Here is a 27383-nt window from a genome sequence, read left to right on the forward strand (position 1 = left end):
CAAAGGCAGCTGTTGCCGGACGCCATGACACGTTGGTGACGTTGCTAGAGCCAGGGATTTGTAAATTGTATATTCAAAATTATATCTTGGCAGCTTTGGCAATATATATTATGTGAAACTGATTATTTTTAAACAATACAATATATGAACAGGTAGATTTTTGCGTATATTTACATTTGCCGTGTCCACTGGTTATTGTATTGTTTTGCAACACGGAATTAAGCAATTTCATCATTATACAAACCGTAAATGTATAATTATTGTTAATTCGTATGCAATATTAGTAACAATGACATCATTAAAAAAAAAAAATTCGTATTGTTTTTACACTAGGTTTAGTTACTGATAAAACTAAACAATTCCCCTTTTTTGCTTCCTTCTGCCACCCTTCTTTCTCTGCTTCCCTCTTTCCATTTCTTTCTTGCCTTCCTCCTCTTTCCTCCAATGCCCTTTCTTTCATACCTTCTCCTTTCCTTCTTTCCCTTTCTTCATTCCTTCCATCCCTGCCTTCCTTCCTTCCACCTCATTTCCTTTCTCCCTGCCGTCCTTTCTTTTTGCTTTCCTTCCTCCCTGCCCTATTCCCTTTCTTCTCTCCTAAATGCCTCTTCCTTTATTTACCTCTCTCCCTTCATCCCTGTCTCTCCTTCCTTCCCTTCTTCTACACATTCTTCCCTCCTTTCTCCATGTATGCTCCTTTCTTCTCTCTGCTTCATTAGTTCCTTCTTCCATTCCCTCATTTCATCCTTCCCATACTCTCCTGCTTACCTTTACCCTTCATCATTCTCTCTCCTTCCTTCTCTCACTCCCTCTTATCCCTTCCTTCCTTCTGCCCTTCCTCCTCCTCTTTTTCACATCCTTCCTTCACTCACTCACCTTGCCCTTCCTCTGTAATCTGCAGTCAGTTTGTTTTCACCTGGCAAGAGTACAGACCTGTTACAGCTCAGGAGATGGCCAAATGTGGTCAGACTAATGGGTTAGTTGAACTAGTAACCAAAGAAACCCATTCCCACTGCAGTTTGACTGGTGGCCTCTCTGTCCCACCTCAGTTTGACTAAAAACTAAGGACTCTAATTCCCCACTTCAGTCTGACTAGTAACCATGGACTCAATCCTACCTGACTAGTAACCAAGGAGACTGCTTTCCACATTTGACTAACCAAGAAGACTGATTCCCACCTGTCTGACTAGTAACCATGGACTCATTTTCACCTGATTCCTACCTTTTTGACTAGTAACCAAGGAGACTCATTCTCACTTGATTCCCACCTCAGTTTGGCCGGTACAGTGACTCATTCTCACCTAATAGCCAAGACACTGAGTTCATGCAACCACAACTCGGTAGGCCTGTTAAAGTTTTAAGCAGCCCACTTTTGTCAGCTGAAAACATGCTATACCAACTTATCATTTCCCTGGTGGTGGAGAGGGACGCCTTCACATGATAGCACTGATGTAAATGCCTGGTTATGCAATAGTCCTTTAACTTCCTCACTTTGCCCTGAAAAAAGTCCGGTAATACACAGGAAGAGGACAACTCTAGCCTGCAGTCCACCAGGTTTACAGTATGATGTGACAAAAACAGCCAGCCATATTTTACCCTCTTTAAGGCATAAAGGATGAGGCTAGGTTGGGGTAGTATGGTAAACTTATGGGTAAATATTGAAATGGATGCAACAGAAAGTATTAGGAGAAACACTCTGAGATGCTTTGGCCATAAGCAGGTGATGGATAATGAAACTGATGATGAGAATGTATGTGAGGGAACTGGCAGAGAGATGAAGGGGAGACCAAGGAAGATATGGAGGAACAGACTGGAGAGGATCGAGAACGAGAAACTAAGAAAGTGCGAGTGAGTGAGGAATATGGGGAGGAGAGGGAAGGGAAACCATGGATGGGATGGAGGGATGGTAAGGAGAGGATAAAAAATAAGAAACTATGATTGTATGTGAGTGAGGTTGAAGGGGAGAGGGGAAGAAGGAGACCAAGGATGAGATGGAGGGATGGTGTGGACAGGAGGGGGAGTGACCAGGAGGGGAAGACGGGGAAGGAGAGACTGAGGATGATGGAGTGAAGAGAATGGAGAATGAAAGACTGACTAGGAGACTGTATGTTGGTGGGGCAAAGGGGGTGATCAAAGATGAGGTGGAGGGATGGAATGGAGAGATACAGTATATGAGAAAGAGGTATATGAGTTGGAGGGAAAGCAGCCAAATGGCAAGAAGACAGACCTAAATGGAGGCGATTTTATTTGTGGTCACCCCTTGAGTGATCAAGGTATCTGGCAGTAGACAGATAGGGCAAAATCAACTGCAAAAAAATCTCTGCAACATTTCATCATCATCATTATCATTCTAAAATCTTTAACAATTCCTCCTCCTCATCATCATCAACAACTCATCATGACATCTCTCTCCCAACTAAAGACAGGTGTGAGGCAGAGTCCAGAAAGCAAAGAAAGAGAAACCATGATAGAGTAAAAATTAAATTGTCAAGTCTGAGCCTTAGATATAAGGTGGGAATGAGTCTCCTTAGTAACAAGTCTAACCAACCCTCCACTCTGACCAAATTTAATCAACTGAACTGAGAGAGTTAGAAATCCTTGACGGATGATAGGAAACCAACTACACCATATCAGCCACATACTCATGTGATGGTATGGTGGTGTTAGTGGTGATGGTATGGTGGTGTTAGTGGTGGTGGTGTGTTGTGGTGTAGTGGTGGTGGTGGGGTGTGGAGACTAGAGCAATTGTTCCTACACTTTTTCATTCTGTGGCCTCCTGAACTAAATATGATAACATCTGTGGCCTTCTTAACTAAATATGATAACATCTGTGGCCTTCTTAACTAAATATGATAACATGTGTGGTCCCCTGGACTAAATTTTATAACATCTGTGGCTCCCTGGAATAAGTACTGTACAGTAATATGTGTTCCCCCCTATACTAAACACAGTAACGTCAGCATACTAAGTACAATATAATCTCTAAATCTGATAGCATCTGTGGCTCCCTGGACTAAATATGGTAACTGTGGCCTCCCTTGACTAAATACGATAACACCTGTGACCCCCTTCAACTAAGTATGATAACACCTATGGCACCCTGGACTAAGTACAATAACATCTGTGGCCCCCTGCACTAAATATGATAACATCTGTAGCCCCCTGGACTAAATACAACAACATTTGTGGCCCCTTGGACTAAACACGATAACATCTGTGGACCCTTGGACTAAATATGGTAACATCTGTAGACCCATGGACTAAATATATCATATGTGCCCCACCCTCTGTATGTTCCTTTGAAGATGCAAACAAAGCAACATCACTTGAGTGATCAGGTTGGGCAAGTGATTATAACAACTCTTGTGATTAAAAATAAATATAGTATGCATGCCCAAAAAAGACCACTCGGAAAATGAATTGACTACTTAGTGGTAAACTTAAAATTGCATTTTTGCTACCAAGTGGGGTATCAGCAATTGAGGCACAAAAAGGGTAAAGAAGAGGTATCTTCTATGTAGAACTGATTATGTTTTTTCAACTCAATGCTAAACATGTTTAAAGACACTAGTTTGCAGAGAAAGAAAAGATTGAAACACTTCGCCAAGTTACTGATATTGGCTCCTGGATAGTGACCCATTCTCATGCCACACACCGTCAAGTTTTCACAGAAGTGTTTATGACAAATGTGTCATTTCTACATTTTAGGTACTGATTCTGCACTGCCTCAAGCAGTGCTCTGCAAAAGATGACTCACAGAAATAAAAAATCCTCTCAAATACTGTCTCTGGGAAATTATAAAATCCTACCACCAGTGCCTTCAGATACTTATACTTAGCTCACAGTTCCCCTGATGAAGGCCCATGGCGCCACAACTGGGAACCACTGCTTTGGATAATGACACCATACTGCCACCTTCACCATATCAGCCAGCTACAGACTCAGCAAACTTATCGTCCCTTTGTGACTATGAAATGGTTCCACTTAGGTAAAGAACACTAAGGCAGAGCCTACATGTGGCAGCATTGTACAGAGCAAAGCAGCTCTGGTGCCCACCTGGGAAGCTAAGCCTCCTCATATTTCCCTGCACCTTGCTATGGGGAAGGGCCCTTGTCTGACCCTGGTGAAGCACTGTTTATCACAAGAGGTGCCAGTTCCCTATACTGTGTACTTACTATGCCAGTACTGTACCTGTAGGTCCTACACTGGTGAGGTACTGCCTGTCACAATGGGGTGCTGGTTCCCTTCACAGTGTATGTACTGTACTGTACCTGTAGGATGGCACAAATGAAGCAAGTTGACAGGTCTGCTCGGACAGACAGAATGGGGTTGAGCAACATCAGCAACACTTGTATTTACCTATTTGTATTTACCTATTTGTAGTATACAGGAATTGAGCAATGCTCGTGTTGTCCTGTCTCCATATCCACATTTATCAAGTCTACCTTTACACACATGAATGTTTTTCTCATGCACCACCTCTTTGTCTAAGTCATTCCAAATATTTAAGTATTTACCTAATATACCTAATTGTGATATACACGGAATGTACTATGCTCGTGGGTTTCCGTCGCTGTTTCTCAATAAGTCGAATTTAGCTTTAAACTCGTTTAAGTTTTTAGACTGGACGATCTCTTTGTCCAGGCTATTCCATAAGTCTATACTTCTGTAAGGAAAGCTATATTTCTTGATATCCTTCAAGCAGCTTGACTTTTTCAATTTCATTCCATGTCCTCTTGTTGCTCTCTTATCCCATACAAACAGATCTTCTTTGTCAATTTTATCTACTCCCACCATGGTCCTGAAAACCGCAATCATGTCTCCCCTCTTTCTCCTTTCCTCTAACGAAGGCAAATCCAGTTTTTCCAGTCTCTCTCTGTATGACAGGTCTGTCAGACTGGGGACCATCTTGGTTGCTGTTCTTTGTATTCTCTCAATCTTGTTTATATCTTTCTTTTTGTGTGGGGACCACACTACCGCTGCATATTCTAACCTGGGGCGGATCATGGCCACTATCAATTTTTTCATCATTTCCTCATCCATATAATGAAATGCTACTCTTATGTTAGTCAAGAGTCTATAAGTCTCTCCAACTATCTTGTTAATGTGCTTTTCTGGTGACAAACTATCTTGGACCAGCACTCCCAAATCTTTCTCTTCTCTCCTTTTTGTGATTAATTCATTACCCAAAAAATAATTCAGTGATGGTCTCCTGGTACTTTTACCCATTTCCAATATTTTACATTTCTTTACATTAAATTTCATTTCCCACGTCCGGCTCCAATTGTGTATCCTATCCAAATCCTCCTGCAGTATTTTACAATCCTCCTCAACCTCTATCTTCCTCAAGATCTTTACATCATCAGCAAACAGACTTGCATAACTGTTCACTCCATCTACCATATCATTTACGTAAATCAGGAACATTACTGGCGCCAATACTGAGCCTTGAGGGACTCCACTTGTTACTTCCCTCCATCCAGACATCTTTTTCTTTATTACTGTCCTCATTTGTCTGTCTCTCAAAAAGTCTCTCATCCATTCCAGAAGTTTCCCCTTTAGTCCTCCTATATATTCTAGTTTCCACATTACAGTAGTCTCTTATGAGGTACCTTGTCAAAGGCCTTCTCTAAGTCTAAGTACACACAATCCACCAAATCATCTCTCTCCTGTACCACATCAATCGCTCTTGAGTAAAAGCTCAACAAGTTAGAAACACATGACCTTCCACTTCTGAATCCAAACTGACATTCAGCCAAAATATTCATCTCTTCCAGATATTTTATCCATCTGTCTTTCAGGATTCTCTCACACAATTTTGCAACCATGCTGGTTAGAGACACTGGTCTATAATTCAGGGGTTCTTCCCTGTTTCCTCCCTTGTAAATTGGTACCATATTTGCCCTCTTCCATTCTTTTGGCACTTTCCCCTCTTCCAGTGAGCATACAATTAAGCTGTGAATTTTATCCGCCAGTTGTTCTCTGCATTCCTTCAGTACCCAATTAGAAATTCCATCAGGTCCTGGGGCTTTCCTTACATCTTGAGTTTCCAGTAATTTATACACTTCCTGTACCTCCACTTTTATATCTTTCATCACCGGAACATTTCTAATCACTCCCTCCCCTTCCACAAGCTCCTTTTCTTTAGTGAAGACTGACTGGAAACGTTTGTTCATTATTTCTGCTTGCATTGCCGCATCCTTAAAGACCTCTCCTTCTACTTTCAGCTTGGTGATTCCTTCCTTTTGTTTCAGTTTGCCATTAACAAATCTATAAAACAGTTTGGGTTCATCCTTGCATTTGTCAATTATACCTTTTTCAAAATTCCTTTCTTCTTCTCTACGTATTCTTGTGTATTCATTTCTTGTTCTTTTATATTCTTCCTTTGTTCTGTCGTTACCTCTCTTTCTCCAATTGTTCCACGCCTTATCTCTCTCTTTTTTGCTATCATACACCTTCTATTAAACCACTCCTTTTTCCTGTTTTCTTTCCCTCTTACTCTTGGTACAAATTTTTCCACTCCCAAATTATAGAGGTCTAGAAAGATATCCCACTTCCTCTGTATCTCTCTTGTTTCTCTGAATTTTCTCCAATCTGCATTTTCAAAAAAGTTTCTCAATCCTGTAAAATTTGCTTTCCCAAAGTTGTATCTTCCCTGTCTATGAAGCTCGTCTCTTGGCTCGACGTTTCCTATTAACATCTGGAACTCAATGACCACGTGATCACTTTTTCCCATCACCTCGAAACCGTGTCTCTTCTTTGACCCATTGCGTCATCGCATTATTCATTATTATATTTAATAACATAATGCCCCACGAATCCTCACCGCCTCCCGAGTACCATTCCTCCCAGTTCACCTCTTTACAATTAAAGTCACCCACCAAAATTATATTATTGCTTTTCTCAATTATTTTTTGCAAGTACCTAGCCATATCTGACAACATACTTGTGGTGATGGCAGTATGCTGGTGGTGTGTGTGGTGGCTATAGAGTAATATTATAACTACCCCCCCCCCCAATCCCCTCCACCACAACCACAAGTGTTGTAGTAGCAGCAGCTGGAACATAAACATTACACACAAACAATTCATATGATACTATTTTTAATTCCTTACCCTAATTACCTTCTATCTATTTTTACTCATATCTTTATATCAGATTTAGTCAGTTTTCACTAGGGACTAATATTCAGGTATATATATTTCTTTTACTGTAATATCTTATGTATTTTGTTCATACTGCTCAGCAAATTTTATATTTGTATGATATGGTGTACTTAAACAAGCATAGAAATGTATTCAGATATTTCCCTGAACCAATAACTTGACATAAGTATGCTGAGAAAGAAAAAGATAAATGTTAATTAAAAGAATGCAGAAAAAGAGACTTATGAGAGGAAAAGATAAATGAAAATAAAGAGAACATAGAAAACAGACTTAGGAGATGAAGTCTAAGGAGAAACAGAACCCAGAAAATGATATGAAGTACTGTATATCAGAAAATAGAACACAGAAAGAGATGAAGAATGGAAAGAAACACAGCAGACTTAGAGAACACAGAAAGACATGAAGTACCTTATAAGAGGAAAATTAACACGGAATGAGAGGACAGAACATAGACAAAGGTTGTTGTTGCTCAGTGATCCCGGTCTGTCTGGCCAAGTAGACCCATCAACCACAGGCAAGAAATTTCCCCTGCAGGGCCATCCCATGCAAAGAACTGATGTTCTCTTGTGGTGCACATCGCCTTACCACAGCCAGGCACATGGAAGAGTGTGGAAGCTTGGTTCTGGAGGGATGCTGCATTTGTGTCTATTCACCCAGTACCAAACAGCTTCACATCATACCGTTATTTGGTTACTACCCATCATTGCAAATGGTGTCCTGAGTTACATGACACCATCAGGCTTGTGACTCAATGTAGAGTAACCTTAGGAAGTAGGCAGCACTACATCAGGTGCATGGATGATGGCTGGCACCATCTACCACAAACGGTATAATGTAAAATGTGTCATTGAATATACACTCAAGTAACAATTTAATCGCGTTAACACAGATAATAATGTGCAGTATGGCAGTATGATATATTACAAAGATATGCTACATTTAAATATATGACTGATTAACAGAACATTTGTGGTAGGTGGGGGCACTCACCATCCACTCACTCAATGTAGTGCTGCTCTCAGATTTCTGCCCTTTCCTCTCCATCTTTCTTTCCTTCCATCCTCTTCTTTCTTTCTTTCCTCATCCTTCTGCCTACAGGTGACTTTACACTCCTTTTTCTATCTTTCTTTCCTTCATTCTTTCTTCTTCCTTCTGCCTGTGGGTGACTCTATAATGAGTGACAAGCCAAATGGTTTCCTGTACACCAGGAAACCATTTATTATGCTGGGTGGTAACCATATAACCAAATTTTGACGCCTGGTGGTTTAGTGGGTAATTAAAGTGCTCCAATTGGATTGAGCCGGTGAAGGTTTATATCCAAGGGATGGTTGGGGTTTATTGCTCACGTAATGCCACTCAGGGATGAGTGAGGCTGGTCACTCTCATCTTAAATGTCAGGACCACCTTGCCTAGCCCCAGGCTCCTATGCTCCTCATGGGGCAATGTAGGATTAGATGATGGATGGATTAACAGAACATACAGGTATTTACACCCAGAGTACAAGTTTTGAACAAAAACATACTTTTTCAGGAAAAACAGAGTACAAGGCATGGTAATGGATACTCAAACAATGTGGCTGTAAAATATAAGAATTTTTTCCCACAACAGGAGTTGACGGTCGATGGAATATGTCCAATAAAGCTATGACCTCCTTTTTTTTTTTTTTGTTTATTTTTTTTTTTTTTTGCATACGGCTCTGGGCATAGGGTTTTCAGCCTGCTCCCATGGTCCAGTAGTCCTCCTACATACCATACATCTCCACATGTCACCACTTCGACACTAACACCCACTGTTCATATTGAATATATGCTAGGGCTGTCTCATACAGGAATTGTGTATTGGTATTAATGGGGATATTTTTACGACATCAGCAGGTCTTATGGTAGATCGGTAAAGTCTGCTTTTATGAAATTCAAATTCTTAAACGGTTCCCTGCCCCTGCAGGGATTTGAACCTGAGTCCATTAAGACTGCAGGCCACCTTTCTACCGATTCAGCCAGAGTAAATCAATTTAAGAAAAGTTATAATGAGACAGGGTAGTAGGTGGGGCCACTCACCATCTACTCACTTGATGTAGTGCTGCTCTGAGTGTCTGCCATTTCCTCCCTTCCTTCCTCTTTTGTCTTTCTTTCCTTCATTTTTTTCTCATCTTTCTGCCTATGGGTGACTTTACACTCCCTCTTCTGTCTTTCTTTTCTTCACTCTTTCCTCTTCCTTCTGCCTATGGGTGACTACACTGAGTGACAAGCCAAAATGGTTTTCTGTACACCAGGAAACCATTTATTATGCTGGGTGGTAACCATACAACCAAATTATGGTACCTGGTGGTTTAGTGGGTAATTAAGGTGCTCCAATTGGATTGAGCCTGTGTAGGTTTATAGCCAAGGGATGGTTGGGGTTTATTGCTCATGTAATGCCACTCAGGGATGAGTAAGGCTGGTCACTCAGATCTTAAATGTCAAGACCAACTTGCCTAGCCCTGGGCTTCTACGCTTCTAATGGGGCAGCACAGGACTGGATGATGGTATAATGATTTTCTTTTTTTTCTTTTTTTCTTTTTTTTTTATAATAACAGAACGGAGGAAGGAAAAACAAATGAACTAAAAAAAAAAAATAATCCATACACCAGATTGCTGGTGTCCTCTGTTCATAAAATATCTGTAACAGTTAGACTTGAACAGCTGTGGGTTGAAATTTGGAGGGAAACAACTCTGGGGAAGCAAGTTCCAGAGAGATGCAGTTCAGGGAATGAAAGAATTCTGACAGGCAGAAGTTCTGCAATATGGCTGAGTGACATTCCAGTCATGAGCGCTACCAGATGCCTGAGTAGCACGATGGAAGGCATGGAGAGGTGGCACCATGGACGCAACTCCATCTGAGCATTTGCCCAAAAACATGTAACAACACTGGCTTTGATTATTGCTAAGTTACCAGACCAGCTTAAGAGGCGAGCAATAAAGCACTAACAGATGCAACTGATACTGCTCATTTATACTGTTGCAAAATACTGGTGAGTAATGTACTATAATATCAGTCTGCCCACATCATAAGTAATACATGCGTTCCATAATAATCTATTCCTTAAAACTAATAAAGTATAGTAAGGGAGACAAGCAAATCAGCTTTATACACACCAATGGAACATTTAACATCAAATTTTTGTGATTAATGGTTTGAGTCCCAAGGGGGACTGGAGGTTTTTCTATCATGTAAAATTCTAACAGGGGTACAGGCTGCTCTCTTACCCTTAAATGCTCTGGACTACAGTAGCCTAGCTTTGGATTCCTACTTTCTGAAGGGGGCAAAATGAGATTGGCTTTCACTACTTTCACTATGAACATAATAGAAAAAAAATGTGGATTTAGTATATGTATGACTGTATAATACTGTATACATAGTTATGCATAAAATAAAGCATCAACTTCTTCAATCCAACGATCTGTTTTATTCTTGCTATATCCAAATGATATTTATTCAGCGGTGGATGGACTTTACCAATAACGAGGGGCTTCGATATAGCCTTCATCAACCCCAGCCCTACCTGGATACTCTTTTCACCTAAATAAAATCATCTATAGTTTATTCTGTGAAACCAGGCAGAGATTTTCATTCTTCTACAACTTTTCTGTCTCTCAATGATAAAGTAAAAATTACTAGAGCTGCACAGCCATTTTCAGAGCACCTCTTTGTGACTAGCACCATATTCCAGCGTTAATCACTTGTTACTACTGAGCATTCAACACAGAGAGAGGGCAACTTTATGCCTGGTTAATGTGAAGAGTATAACGGCAGCAAGAAAAAAAACAATTTACATCCTTGGGCTCATGCAGGTTACAAAACTGAAGTAGAGTTAACATCATGATTATCATCATCATCATCATCATCATCATCATAATCTGTACATCAGTGCTTTCAACCCAAAAATGTACTGTACAGGTTACATTATTTGTCTTACCTTCTGATGATTTTATTAAGTTTATAGGTGGCAATTCTATATGGAGGGATTAAATAATTTAAATAACCTTTCCCTACCTGGACGTTCTTTTTACCTACATAGAATCATGTAGCAGCAGCAAAAATAATATACATCCTTGGGTTAGAGAAGCTTATGAAAGAGGAGTAGTAAAGTTAATAATTATCATCATCATTGTGTTAATATCTTCAACCCAAGGATAATGTTTATGAGAATGGAGTGATGTTAATGCAATAATAAATACCATCATTATAATCATCATCCTCATTTTTTCGTTACCATCATCATCATCATCTTTACATGAATGTCTTCCATCCAAAAACGTATTGCATTTATTTTTTGCTACCTCCAGATGATTATATTCAGTTTACAAAGGCAATTCTACATGGAGATGATTAGATACAGCCTTTATTAACCACTTCACTACTTGGATGATCTTCTCAGCAAAATAAGTCTCAGGAACATGAATGAGATAAAGTAGAAAATACATATTTTGGTTAAGGGGAAAATATTCAATTAATGAAAAGATTACAGCAATATTTTGCATTATATTGATTCCTTCAACCCAGGGATGATATCTCCATCATCATCATCATCATCATTCAGACCTCTTTTCCCAACCCAAGGTTGGGTGAGGTAGGGTTCAGAGAGCCAGAAAGAATTGAGAGAATGAGATACTAACCAAAATTTGCCCAGTTGAATGAGTCACACTCCCATTCACTCACCATTCAAACCCCCTAGAATCCTGGCCCCAATGATATTGTATATTCTATTTTTGCTACCTCCAGACACTTTCATTCACCTTTAATGAGGTGCCTCCAAGTGAAGAGGCTACAGTACAGTATGTAGATACTGTACATCTTTCACTAACCCCATCACTATCTGGGTGTTCTTTTCAACTCAATAATAATACTGTAACAACAAGAATTTAGGAGAAAAGTATATCCAGTATATCCTGGGAACAAAAGCAGTTTACAAGGCACTGTCTGCCAAAGTAGGGCAGCTGTTTGTTTGTGGTCTGTGCATCTGTTTCACCAACCAGACAGAGGTAGTGCAACAACAACAAAAGTGAAGCAAAATTAATGTAAACACTGTCCTAGGCTTCACATTATTCCTCTCCAGATGATGTCTTTTCTGTACCACATGCTTGTTATACAGTATAAAGCTGATTTTATTCAATTTAGGAGACAGTGAACTAGCAGAGTTAGATACAGCTTAGATTTTGAACTGGTGGAGTTAGATAAAATCTAGATTTTGAACTGATGGAGTCAGATACAGCCTCAATTTTGAACTGGTGGAGTTTGATACAGCCTAGACTTTGAACTGGTGGAGTTTGATACAGCCTAGATTTTGATCTGGTGGAATTAGATACAGCCTACAATTTGAACCAACAAACATATGATTATTAGCCTGAGTGTTAATGCTGTCACTGTTAACAGTCTCATGGTTGGCATAACTCAAGTACTTTATTCCAGCTAACAAAAGATTACAGTATATTCAGCTGAGAGTGAGCCATAGAAGCCTGTGTGTGTTAACATCACCAGTATTAACCCTGTCTTGGAAGGATAATTCTAGCAATCTGTTTCACTTAGACAACTATATTCAGCTGGAGTGAGTCATAGGAGTCTTATTGTTTAATATCTGTCTATTGCCTGATGTCATCACATACAGTATATGGAGTTACATTATACTGTGCTTGGGAGATGAGATAAATCTAGCACTTCTAGCAAACGGACAATTATATTCAGCTCAGAGTGGGCCATAGGAGTCTGAGTGCTTAATACCTAGGTATATATTATCTGCCATCATCACATACAATGCATGGAGTTACGCTATGTTACAGTTCGTTAATTTGCATTTAGACCACTGAACGTGCTGTGTGGGTGTTATCATTCACTGCATGGCAAGAGTTTGTATGTCCTCATTTTGGTCCATTTCCCTACTCATATCACTATCCTCTCTCCTGCTTTTTTATTTCTATCATATGTAGTGTTTTCCCATTCGGTCCCCTATCCTTTACCCTGCTTTTATGTTTTTATCATAAGTAGCATTTCCCTATTCAGTCCCCTATCCTCCACTACGCTTCTATGTTTCTGTCATGTGAAGCATTTCCTTACATAATCCCCTATCCTTTACCCTGCCTTTATACTGTATACCTATCATGTGTAGCACTTCCCTATTCAGTCCCCTATCCTCTATCCTGCCTTTATACTGTATATCAATCATGTGTAGCATTTCCCTATTCAGTCCCCTATCCTCTATCCTGCCTTTATACTGTATATCAATCATGTGCAGCATTTCCCTATTCAGTCCCCTATCCTCTATCCTGCCTTTATACTGTATATCAATCATGTGCAGCATTTCCCTATTCAGTCCCCTATCCTCTATCCTGCCTTTATACTGTATATCAATCATGTGTAGCAATTCCTTATTCAGTCCGCTATCCTCTATCCTGCCTTTATACTGTATATCAATCATGTGCAGCATTTCCCTATTCAGTCCCCTATCCTCTATCCTGCCTTTATACTGTATATCAATCATGTGCAGCATTTCCCTATTCAGTCCCCTATCCTCTATCCTGCCTTTATACTGTATATCAATCATGTGCAGCATTTCCCTATTCAGTCCCCTATCCTCTATTCTGCTTTTATACTGTATATTAATCATGTGCAACATTTCCCTATTCAGTCCCCTATCCTCTATTCTGCTTTTATACTGTATATTAATCATGTGCAGCATTTCCCTATTCAGTCCCCTATCCTCTATTCTGCCTTTATACTGTATATCAATCATGTGCAGCATTTCCCTATTCAGTCCCCTATCCTCTATCCTGCCTTTATACTGTATATCAATCATGTGCAGCATTTCCCTATTCAGTCCCCTATCCTCTATTCTGCCTTTATACTGTATATTAATCATGTGCAGCATTTCCCTATTCAGTCCCCTATCCTCTATTCTGCTTTTATACTGTATATCAATCATGTGCAGCATTTCCCTATTCAGTCCCCTATCCTCTATTCTGCTTTTATACTGTATTTCTGTCATGTGTAGCATTTCCTTACTCAGTCCCCTATCCTCTATCAAGCTGTCATACTGTATTTTTATCATGTGTAGCATTTCCTTACTCAGTCCCTTAATCTCTATCCTGCTTTGACTAACATGTGTACAGGGTATGTACTTTAATTCACTGGTACGTAACTGTTATGTCAGATATTGAGCCACTTCCTTACTCAGTCCCCTATCCTCTATCCTGCTTTGACATTAACATGTGTATGTACTTTAATTCAATGGTATGTGTCTGTTATGTCAGATATTGAGCCACTTCCTTACTCAGTCCCCTATCTTCCATTCTGCTTTAATTTTTTTTCTCTTGTTGATGTTGTTTATTTGTTTTTTATACAGAGAAGGAACCAAAAGTTTTAGGGCCATCAAGTTGTTGGGGGGGGGGGGAAGGAGAAGAAAGAAAGAAAATAGTGGCAAATTCAAATTTCTTTCACCCAAGACCAAGTGTCCATGTGTCACAATTTTGAGCCATTTCCCTCTTCATAACGGGATTAAGGCATCTGGCAATAGATACAGTAGACAGATAGATAGATATTGATAACCCGCAGGTCTCCACACTCAGCCCATGCCTTCCATGATCTGCCTTGGGGCATTATTCCCTTGACACTGAAACCTGACACTCTCCTCATGCAGTCAGTCCTGTTCCACCTCAGTAACAACCTCTCCTCCCACTACACACCATCCTATCTATCTATAGCTAGATAAAAAAAAAAAAAAAAATGCAGTATATATATAGAGAGAGAGAGAGAGAGAGAGACAGATAGATAGATAGACAAACAAACAGACAGACAGACATCACCTCCACATCACCTTGTCCTCTGCCGTTTGGCTGCCTTCCCTCCAACTCGCACCACCCTCTCTCATATATCTCTCCACTCCATCCCTCCATCTCATCCATGGTCTCCCTGTCCACCTCACTCACATACACTCTTTTAATCAGTCTCTCATTCTCCATCGTCTCCACATAATAATCCACTGCTTTATTAAACCAGTGTGAGAGTGTTAATACTGACTGTTGTATGGGACTGATATAACCAAGTGCAGTCAAGTCTGTCCCGACTCATTAATCCTTCCTCCCACAACACAACATACTGCCTAACTTAATTCACTACTTTATTCTAACACCTGAGTGAGAATACAAGCCTGAGAGTGTTAATACTACCCATATATGCTTCCCTGCATTATACTCTAACCTTCCTCCCACAACACAACATACTGCCTAACTTAATTCACTACTTTATTCTAACACCTGAGTGAGAATACAAGCCTGAGAGTGTTAATACTACCCATATATGCTTCCCTGCATTATACTCTAACCTTCCTCCCACAACACAACATACTGCCTAACTTAATTCACTACTTTATTCTAACACCTGAGTGAGAATACAAGCCTGAGAGTGTTAATACTACCCATATATGCTTCCCTGCATTATACTCACTCTAATATTTCTCCCACAACACACCATCCTGTATTATATACTTCACTACCTTAGTATTCAAGTTGTGGAAGTGGCCCAGTTCCATCAGGTGAAAAACACTACCTGCTCCACTCTCACTTACTCTCAGGGTCAATTTCTTTCTTGCAATCTAGATGCATTTGCAACTTTACAAGGAGACTGACAACTTGACATGATAGCAAAAATAGATATAAACAGATATGAACAGATATGGACAGATTATTTCCAGGCTCTAAGTGTGTATCATGACTGAAAATATGACACTTTTTTTTTTTTTCCCCCAAGTCAAAGTATAAAGATGAAGGGACACAATATATATTCTTAGGCAAGAATTTCTGCCACAAGTAAACAGAATCAAAGTCCAAGCTGAGACTCACAAATGATTAAAAACAACATTACACATCTTAGGTTTCCTTACTTTCAACAGTTTCTAGCAAATCCTAGGAAGTAATTAACTAGCTTTAGTACTTAGCTATACAAATGTCTCTCAACTTCCATCATATCCTCTGACAGAATTGACTGGTTCATCAAATACTATTGGCAGTGCTGAAAGGATGGATGGTGGACTGCATGATGAGGAAACTTCAACCAGCAGTCCAGTGGGTTCACATTCATATGAGCCTGGAGCCACTACAACAACAATGGTTCAATAAAAGAAGTCCACCTTACATATTAAACACAAGACTGCCTCATAAGATCATTCACATAAGAAGTTTTATACAGGGTTAATGAAAGCTTTCATTCCCATTTTTTCACTGGCCATGCAAACTGAGCTTTTAGTGAGACTGTTGTTGCAAATGTATGCACTCATTGCAAAACACATCTCAATACAGTGCATGTCAACACATCATCCAAAGCTACAGAATCTGGTGGGTTAAGTAAAGAAGGGCCAGCTACTGTGTTAATACTGGATGGACAAGGATGGATTCTGAATTATTTTTGAGCTGTTATCCACAAAATATTTCAAAGCAATGAATCTTCATCACCCCACTTCTCTCAGTTAACTAAGTAACCTCTGATATTCCAATACTGTAAAGAGGTATTTAAAATATTAACTGAAGAACTGGAGGCTGTCAAGATGGACATGTAACATACAGTAGTTCATCAAGTCAGGATGAGTCGTAGCACATTCACATGGAAAGAATAAACATGTCAGCCAGGGAATGATGCAACCCATATATGTGAAAGACATTATAGTAATCTTAAGCGATGTTGCCCAGATTGCAATAAAAAAGGAAAACTCATGCATTTACTGTTATGTTTAAGAGAGCAATGACAATGACTGCATGTGTATGTCTCTTAACCAGAGTCATTGTCCCAGTGTCGATTTTGAGTTATTTCTCTGCTCAGTTCCCTTGCATGGAGGTCTCACAGCAAATACATAGCGTCCTTCTGTCTTCATACCTAGACATGTACAGGTGTCACAGGCCACCAACACAGCCATTAAACATCCTCGTAGCCTGGGAACCATCTATGCATACCCATCCAAATGCATGTTTATATATATTATTACCTACAAAGTAATCTATATCTATCCATCTATCTATACCCATAACCCTTAATCCTGAAAGGAGTAGCCACAAACAAATTGCTTTCATAACACTGTCCTCCATCATCAGGCTGCCCTTCCTCCAACTCACAGTAACTTCATTCAGTAAAACTACAAACAAAAAGTCTTCCCTCTCTAACACTGATAATTAGGTAGACACTGAAGGGGCAAGCCTTCCCTTAGCAGCACCAATGTACAGCTATATAAACATTCCCCAACTCCCTCCCTATCCCTCAAAACACCTATACATACCTATATACATTATGCACCACCACCACCACCACCACCACCATCCAGACCTCTTTTCACACCTAAGGATGGGGTGAGGTAGGGTCCAGAAGGCAATGAACACTGTCAGGCAAATCATATCATAATCACCATCATTTTCCTGAGCATAACACCTCACTATACAGACTCTACATGTTAATCATCATACAGCATATGATAAATGTTAAACCATCAATCCCACATTACCCCCAGGAGGCATAGGGACCTGAGGCTTGGCTACCTTAGTTCACATCATCATCATCATCATCACTTTTCCTGCCTAACAATGGGGTGAGGTGAAATATCCAAAACAATTATACAAATCATACATATCTGTCACCATCACCACCATCAGCATTATTCAGACATCTTTTCCCACCTATGAATGGGCTGGAGAAAGGGGGAAAAAAAAAAGCTACCAAACCCAACCAATCAAACCCTACCATGGCTTAACACAGCCTAACCAAACTTAACCTAACCTAACTAATCTCAGGTGCCTTATTGTGGTGGCACTGATATAAATATACGAGTAAATAGTGCTGCACAGGGCATCCAGTGAGACTACTGAGAAACTTCATGATGTTATTCTAAAGCAAGTTCTGAGTAAAAACTACCATATTCATATGTGTCTAAATTCCAACTATTACAAGAGCTAGAATTACTGATGACCTTAAGGGCAATATGATCTCCCTCATAATTACTCCATGGGGTCATCAGTAACAATAGTTCTTTAACAGCTGAGAACTGGACTCATGTTGATACAGGATTTTTCATTTATACTTGGCCATAAAATCACCTCCTGAAGTTTCTGTAAAAAATCTCTCGGGACACCATGTACCGTATATAATAATAATAATAATAATAATAAAAAAAAAAGGTAAATGGTCATAATATATACAGTTCTACACTGAAAAAGGACATCTGCAAGTGAACTAATGGAATCATAGAAGGTAAACGAGTTTTTACAGTCATAGTCTAAGTGTTTTAGGAGAGTTCTTTAACACCTCTTCCTTGGCTAGCTAATTTCTGCATACCATACTTCAATATTTTCTTGTATGTTACTAATGCAAGTTGTGCTGATACTAAAACAATATGACAAACTGGAAAAAGTTAAGGTGTATTATGTACAAGAAACTGTTAGAGTTTTGGATGACATATGAGGGATCTTAAAAACTCTTCCTTACCTATTTATTCTGCACACTGTATCTCAATTCTCACCTGTATGTTATTGATGCAAACTGTTTGGTTACACAACAATATGACATACAGGATAGTGTTATGGTGTAATAGCATGATAAATTTTTAAAGAAGAGTTTTAGGAGGCACGAGGCTTCTTAACACCTCTTCCTGCGCAACTTACTCTGCACACTGTACGTCATCATTCTCCTGTATGTTACCGATGCAAATTTTAATATTAAAACAGTATGACAAAGAAGAAAATTAAGATGTAATAGCATAATAAACTGTTCAAGATGGGTTTTAAGTGACATAGGAGACTTCTTAACACCTTTTCCATAGCAACTTATGCAACACACGGTACCTCATCATTCTTCAGCATGTAAGTGAAGCAAACCCACTTATCATACTGTATGTAACAAGTACATGCTAATAATTATGCTCATATTAATAGGCTTTTACTTACACATACATGGCTTAATCTTTGACACAAGCATATGACTACTGCAAATTTAAGTACAGTAAATCTAGTAGAGAATAACCCATTCTAGAATGCCACTATACATAAAAATACAAAATATTATTTTCTCCTTACCTTTTGAAGATCAAGCACTCTAAGATACTGTGGATGAATCCTTTCTGTGGCAGGCTTGAGGCAGTTGTGTCATTTGCCTAATGGCTTATTCAGCACTGGAGATACAATGCAGGCTTAAAAAACAGCAGAAGCCACTGCCCCATGTGTGAAGTCACCGGGTGAATGAAACTATGCAGTGCAACAGCCAAGTCTTCCCTCATATACCATATGCTGATCTGGAGGGGTAGGTAATTATTAACAATGGATGGTGGTGACTGAGTCAGTAAAGAGGTGGTGTACTGTCCTAATGGGGACAAGTTCAATTCCCAGTTGGGGCAGAGAACAGCTGAAGGATTTGAATTTCGTTACAACAGAATTTACTGACCTGCCATGTGACTCACTGACATGTCGTGAAAACATCTCCTCTACCAATACACCAGTCTTGTACGAGACAGTCCTGGCATATATTCAGTGTAAATGGTGGGTGCTGGTGCCAAAGTGGTGACATGTGGAGGTGCATGGTAAATAAAAGGACTGCTGGGCCTCAGGAAGCAGGCTACTAAGCCAATGCCTGGAGCTGGACACATTATGGTATATTAAAGAAATAAGAAAAATAGTTTTCAACTCTGCCTAAAATCTTGAATGTTGAGTTGCAATACAATATTAACACTAAATATGATACTAACCACAAAGAAGTGCTATGTGAAGGATGCATTGCTGCATACTGTCATACTGTTCTCAACGTAAAATAAGATGCAAGATGATGAAAAATCTGGGCCAAGTTAAGGTGCAAAATTACAGCTCAGATTATGGGTCTCTACTGGCACTTTAAGCTCAATAAAAATGTCTTTTAACTCCTTCCCTATCCCCTGAAAGAAGGATGGCAGACTGTGTGAGAAGGGTAACTTCGTCCTGCAGTCCACCAGGTTCATGCACAATACACCTGGACCCAAATACAAGTTGATAACTCCACAAACACCAACAAATATTTATTGCCAGATGCCATAATACCATAAGAGGTGGTCGTTTGTTTTTGAGTTAGTTGTTTTACAGGGAGGGGCACTAACCCTCTGCCAACCCACTTGCTGACAAACAGAGAACACACTTGGGCTGGTTACATGGTTACCACTCAGCACTGTAAATGGTTTCCTGGCTTACAGGAAATTATTTGGCTTGTCATTCAATGTACAGCCACCTGAAAAGGAAAGAGGAGTACAGTAATATAAAACGACAGGAAAGATGGGAGGAATAAGAAGAGAGAGGACAGACAGAAAAATGAGTGATAAAGGTGTGGTGATGGAAGATGTAAGCAGCACTACATCAAGTGAGTGGATGATGGTCACTACCACCTACCACCAACAAACAAAAAACTGTTAATTCTGAGACAAAAATTAAGAAAGCCACTCCTGTCTTGACACTCTGTATTAGTCCCTATTAGATCCACTGCCTGGAGGGAGAGTGAGAGCAATAATTAACTTCCATGCTGGCAATGTACAAATGGGGAATCAGTGCCTGTTGGATGAATTATGCATGTGACAGATTACTGCACTGGCTACATCTGTATGTATCCTTGGAAAGTGAGAGCCAGAATAAATTTCTTACGCGTATCAGCATTGTCCAAATGAGAGAGGTGTTGGCTGTAGGAAGAAAGATGCAGGTGAAAGTACTGTACTGTCTATGTTTCTGTGTGCGGAGAGTGTGAGCCCAACTTAACTCTTACCCATACTGGCAAAGGCAAATGGGGAAGGGGTATTTGTAGGAAGAGTGATGTGTGTAAAAGTGGGAATAATGTAATGATTACGCTTATATTTCTTGTACGAATTTGCACTGTACAAATCATGTACGTAAACAGGAAATACTGTAATAGCTTTGCTTGTGACTGCATGTAAAAATCTGTACTGTACACATCACTGGTAGAATCAAGGAGTAAATATGTTAATAAACTTCAGAAGGTACAGAGGATGGTCTTAAGTATGATACCAGGTTTCAAGTGAAAGACTGATTACAAAACAGGATCTTGGCACGGTAGCATTAAATGTCACTGACTCTGCAAAGCAAGTGTACAAACAAAACAAGGATTAAATCACCATCACCATCCATACCTCTTTTCCCACATAATGATGGGAAGGGGCAAGGTTCTGATAGCAAAAAAATAATATGATAAGAGGAAAAACTAGTACTGATATGTACAACAAAATAAAAAAATGAATAAATAAATTGACAAACAAATAAATCATCATCATCATCATCCAGATCTCCTTTCCCACCACAGGGTAGGGTGGGGTAAGGTTCAGAAAGCCAGAACCTGATAGAATGAGATACTAACCACAGTTTTCCCAAATTAATGGACAGGACGTGATTTATATAAGACGTGGAGTAGGGAATGTGTACGGTGTATGTAGACTGGATAAGAAATAATGTGATTTGTGAAAGATGTGGTGTATTGAAGTCTACTGATAACTGGGCTGAAGAGTGTGTGTTTATAAGTATGGTGAGACAGGTACAGCTGCAAAGTAAGTGGAAAGCAGAGTGGTAACAGGAAAGGAAGGTGGCTGGTGCTATGAAGGCCTTGATACAAAGGAGGTCTTGGTGTGTATACTGTAAAAGGACTGCACAAATGTGTTAGCAGTTTTATGCACATATACATACATACATATAAACATTCACACACTTACATATTAAAGGCAACTATGAAGGTCAATATTATATAGACATCTCCACACATGACCTCATCCCAAATTTTCCTGGGTCTGCCTCTGGCCATAATTATTTGCACACACCTCTGGGAGACTCAAACCACTGTGTAAGGCACCCAGCAGGCACTCTCTCCACTGCACCTCCTGCCATTATCTGTAAGAGAAAACAGGAGTTAATATAAGGACTGCATGAAGGGGGAAAGGAGTAGGGGGGACACTAAGGAAGTTGATAGAGGGATGGAATGGTGATATATATGAGGGAAGGGGTGTGAGCTGGAGGGAGGGCACTCAAATGGCAGAAGACAGAGCAACATTGAAGTTATTTGTTTAAGGCCACCCCTTACAATGTTAAGGCGTCTGGCAAAAGATATAGTTAGTGCAGGTGTGTTAAACTCTGTTCACTTTACCTTGACCTGACACTGCCATCTCTTCAACTTGAATGCTGGGCTATAACAATACTGTAGCTTAACACGAGAATATGATGCTAATCACAAAGAAGTGCTATGGAAAGGATGCGCATCTATAGTACTGTGTTACTGAGCCAATGAGCTACATGAAATAAGCTGCAAAATGATGAAAATCTGGGTCAAGCAAGGGTGTATGTGAGCCTTTGGTATGGCTCAAGTGTGAAAGCTGTGAAATGGGGCTGTTACATCATACATCCACCACCACCACCATCATCTAAACTCTAATTCCACCTAATATATGGGGTGAAGTAGAATCCAAAAACCAATAAATATATATAAGTAGAAGAATACTGTTATCATCATTATCAACATCCAAATACTGTTTCCTTATCTAGGAAATGGGGTAAGATAGGATCCGGTAAAAATGAAAGAACGTTGGAAAACTATCATCATCATCGGTGAGACGAAATACCGAATCGGCGGTCATTTACCAAATCGGCACTTTTATTAGGAAAGCACCATTTTTTTTTTTTTCACCGTATAGTTTCATACACACCTAATTATTTGAAATCCGGAAAAAAAAAATGTGCTAAATTTAACTATTAATAAAAAAAATCAGGATTCAGAGCGAAAACCTGTTAAAGTTAGCGGGAATTCCCCAGTAGATCGCCAACACACCTTGACAGACTTCCATTTTGCATAAATACTGATTTACAGTGCAAATGAATGTACTTGCATGCTAAATCTATATTTATACAAAGTAGAAGTCCGTCAAGGCGAGTTGTCGAGCAAAAGGCAAAACACTTCTGCTAACACTGGCAAGTTTTTGCTTTGAATCCTGATTTTTTATAACAGTTAAACACAAATTTTTGACCGGATTTCAGATAATTAGGTGTGTATGAACCTATAATGATAAAAATTATAGTATTTTCCAAGTAAAAGTCTCGATTCGGTAAATGACCGCCGATTCGGTATTTCGTCGCACCCCATCATCATCACCCCTTTTGTAGGATCAGCAAAGAGGAAAAGTGTCTTGGTACTATCATACACATACATACACACATACATACATACATACGGTAAACATACGGTACCATCTACTGTTAAAGACAACTTCCATGTAGCCTACCATTGTGTTCTTATGTTGCTGAGGGTACACAATCTCTTCTCACAATCGCTATCCTTGTCTTGTCCTCAGAGTTCACTGCCTCAATGGTCAGATCTGCAAAGTGTACTACTATTGAGTGGGATAAATCTGGACATTTTTTTTTTTTTATAGTACAGTAATCCCCCATTTTTCGACGCCACATTACCTGACAAACATCTTTATCCAAGATGCAAAATATCTGGCTGAATTAATGACTCGACACTCCCTCTTCTGTCTCACCTTCTTTCGCTCTTTCCTCTTCCTTCTGCCTATGGGTGACTCTACACTGAGTGACATGCCAAAATTCCAAATGGTTTCCTGAACATCAGGAAACCATTTACTACGTTGCGTGGTAACCGTATAACCAAATTATGTAGCCTGGTGGTTTAGTGGGTAATTGCGGCGCTCCACTCAGACTGAGCCTGAAAGCAATATCTGTATTTTACAGCATTAAAGCAATATCTGCCTTTTTTTTTTTTTTTTTTTTTCGGCATTAACCAAAAGGACGCCACTAACCACAGAGGAACAATCAACAAAATGTTTTAGTGCTTCAGTATTGTGAGTACAATATACAGTACCTGTATATTTTACTGTTAATTACTGTATTATGCTACATGTCATTCATTTACTGCATGTCTGTTTTTTCTGCATGAATTAATGTATATACAGCATACTGTATACACTATCTATCTATCTAGACAGATAGTGTATACAGTATGCTGTATATACATTAATTCATGCAGAAAAAACAGACACAATACAGTAATATTGTCAAACATACTGTACCACAATCTTTCATCAGGAAAGGATGCAGAGCCAGGCTATCTTTTTCTGCCAATGAAATACAAAAAGAAAAAAAAAAATCTGGGCCAAGTTAAGGTGAAAGAATGATAGTGGCAGCAGAGGGTTACTTCAGGTACATAATACTGTATTACGCCTCCGTCTGACAAGAATTCTTTATGTAAAAATTGAGTAAATGGATAAATCAAAATAAAAGTACTCTGACATTAACCTGAATATAGGGTAGTGTCCCGGAGCACCAGCAACAGCGAAGGAGACCACTAATCCCTGCAACACGCGGGTGATTTATCTAATTATTCCTGCTGTGGGAGGGGTATATTCCTGCTGTGGGAGGGGTAATGAAGGCTGAATCTAACCCTTCCAGTCTGAAAAATCTCTCAACCGGAAAAAAAGTCGCCCAGTGGAAGTGAGAAGATAAAATACATCGGTTTGAAAGCCTTGACCATACTGAAGTACTGTACTCTATATACTCATTTCACTCTTACATGGCCTAAATTTGCGTCATTTTGCAGCTTATTTCACATAACTCAGTGGCAGAAAAAGACAAAACTACGGCTCTACAGTCTTTCCACAGCACTTCTTTGTGACTAGGACCATACTCTGTTGTTACTATGTTCTTCGACTCAGTAATTAAGATGGACAGATGGTAATTTTAAGCCAAGTTTGAATAATAGGGGTGTAGCGTGGCTTTTTTTTTTTTTTATCTTGCTATTTACAGACGATTGTATTTACCAAAGGGGTTGTGATTTTGAAAAAGGGGTTCAATATAGCTTCTCTCTCTCTCTCTCTCTCTCTCTCTCTCTCTCTCTCTCTCTCTCTCTCTCTCTCTCATAACGACCAATGTATACATTTAGTCTCTCTCTCTCTCTCTCTCTCTCTCTTTCTCTCTCTCTCATTACTACATATTTATACTTTTAGTCTCTCTCTCTCTCTCTCTCTCTCTCTTTTCTCTCTCTCTCTCTCTCTTTCTCTCTCTCTCTCTCTATACAGTATATATATATATATATATATATATATATATATATATATATATATATATATATATATATATATATAATGACGACCAAATGCAAATACTATCAGTGCATCTCTCTCTCTCTCTCTCTCTCTCTCACATACACACACAGTTAGAGTCAAGGGGTATAAGAACTTAATAACAAAGAGGACAAAGCCGGAACTAGACAAAGGGGAGGCAGGCAGTGGAACAATGGCCGGTTAGACATGGAAGCTCCCTAATACCTTTCCCTAAGTGATTTATTTTGTTATACCTTACTGTCCTCTTCTGTGTTACACAAATCCTTCCAATATCGCCATACTCTGCATAATCAACGCACAAAAGGATATTAACCGGCCATAATAAAAAATAAATCACTAAGGAAGAGGTGTTAGGGAGCTTCCTTACCCGACGAGAATGAGAGCCAGACAAAACTCTCATTAACCAGGCAAATTTCCTGCAGTGCGTGTGGATGGTGAACCGAGTGAACTTTTCTCTTTGAAGGTTGGGTTGAAACAGGGATGTGTCATGTCTCCATGGTTGTTCAATCTGTACATGGATGGGGTAATAAAAGAGGTACAAGGTAGGGTAGTGGATGTTGGAGTGGCCCTGGTGAGAGAGGATAGTGTTTGGAAACTCCCTGCACTGTTGTTTGCGATGATACTGTGTTGTTGAGTGAAGACGAAGGGGAGCTGCAAGGCTTGGTGGATGAGTTTGGGAGAGTGTGCAAGACACGGAATCTAAAGGTGAATGTAGGGAAGAGTAAAGTGATGGTCTTTGAGAGAGGTGAAGTCTGTGAATGTACAGCGAGGTTGGATGGTGAGGAATTGGAAAATGTGAGTACGTTTAAGTACTTGGGTAGTGTGATGAGTAAGGATGGAGGTTTGGAGGGTGAAGTGCTTGAAAGAGTACAGCAGGGAAGAAAGGTTGCTGGTTCTTTGAAATCAGTGATAAGAAACAGGGAAGTGAGCATGGAAGTGAAAAAGTTACTACATGACAGTATTGTGATACCAACTCTAACGTATGGAAGTGAAGCTTGGACATTGTTGGAAGGACACAAGTCAAGAGTGAGATCAGTGGAAATGAGTTATTTGAGAGGAGCCTGTGGAGTCACATGGAGAGACAGGCTGACGAATGAGGATATAAAGGAGCGTTGTGGTGTGGATGTGGATGTGATAGGTAGCGTTAGGAGGAATACACTGAGGTGGTCTGGCCATATGGAGAGGAAGGAGGGTGAAAGACTGACGAAGAGAGTGTATGTGAGTGAGGTGGAGGGGGGAAGAGGGAGGGGGAGGCCGAGGATGAGATGGAGGGATGGGGTGGAGAGGTATATGAGAGAGGGGTGTGTGAGTTGGGAGCAGGGCAGTGAAATGGCGGGGGACAGGACGACGTGGAGGCGATTTGTTTGTGGCCACCCCAAACGGGATTGAGGCGTCTGGCAATAGATAGACAGATAGATAGAGAGATAGATATTATTATTATTATTATTATCATTATCACCACATCCTTAGCATCATCACTATCGGTACTATTATTTTTATCATCACAATCACCATCATTATCTTCATCATTACCGGTACTATATTATTATTATTACCATCACAATCATCATCATACTTTCCATTACTGTAATTATTATTATCATCATTATTTTCATTATTATTATTCCCGCAGCCGCCAGACACAACATTAGGCCACCATAATCCCCCCAAAGTGATAATATTAACCGATCATCAGCCCAAATCCCCCCATAACCCCAGCCGTTCAGCTCTGTGCCCGGCCAATCACCAAGTTTATACAATCTGCATTTTTGAGGCAAGTGATGAAGCGAAACCATAGCAGAGCACTGGGTTATAGGCACGATAATGGTGGTAGCTGTGGTGGTGGTGGTGGTGGTGGTGATGGTTATGGTGGTGATGAAGCGAAACCATACCACAACACTGGGCTATAGGCACGATAATGGTGGTAGCTGTGGTGGTGGTGGTGGTGATGAAGCGAAACCATACCACAACACTGGGTTATAGGCACGATAATGGTGATAGCTGTGGTGGTGGTGGTGGTGGTGGTGATGAAGCGAAACCATACCACAACACTGGGCTATAGGCACGATAATGGT

This window comes from Coenobita brevimanus, chromosome 80 (assembly GCF_032717465.1).
Source record: "Coenobita brevimanus isolate Jiangsu-jjx chromosome 80, ASM3271746v2, whole genome shotgun sequence".
Lineage (NCBI taxonomy): Eukaryota > Metazoa > Arthropoda > Malacostraca > Decapoda > Coenobitidae > Coenobita > Coenobita brevimanus.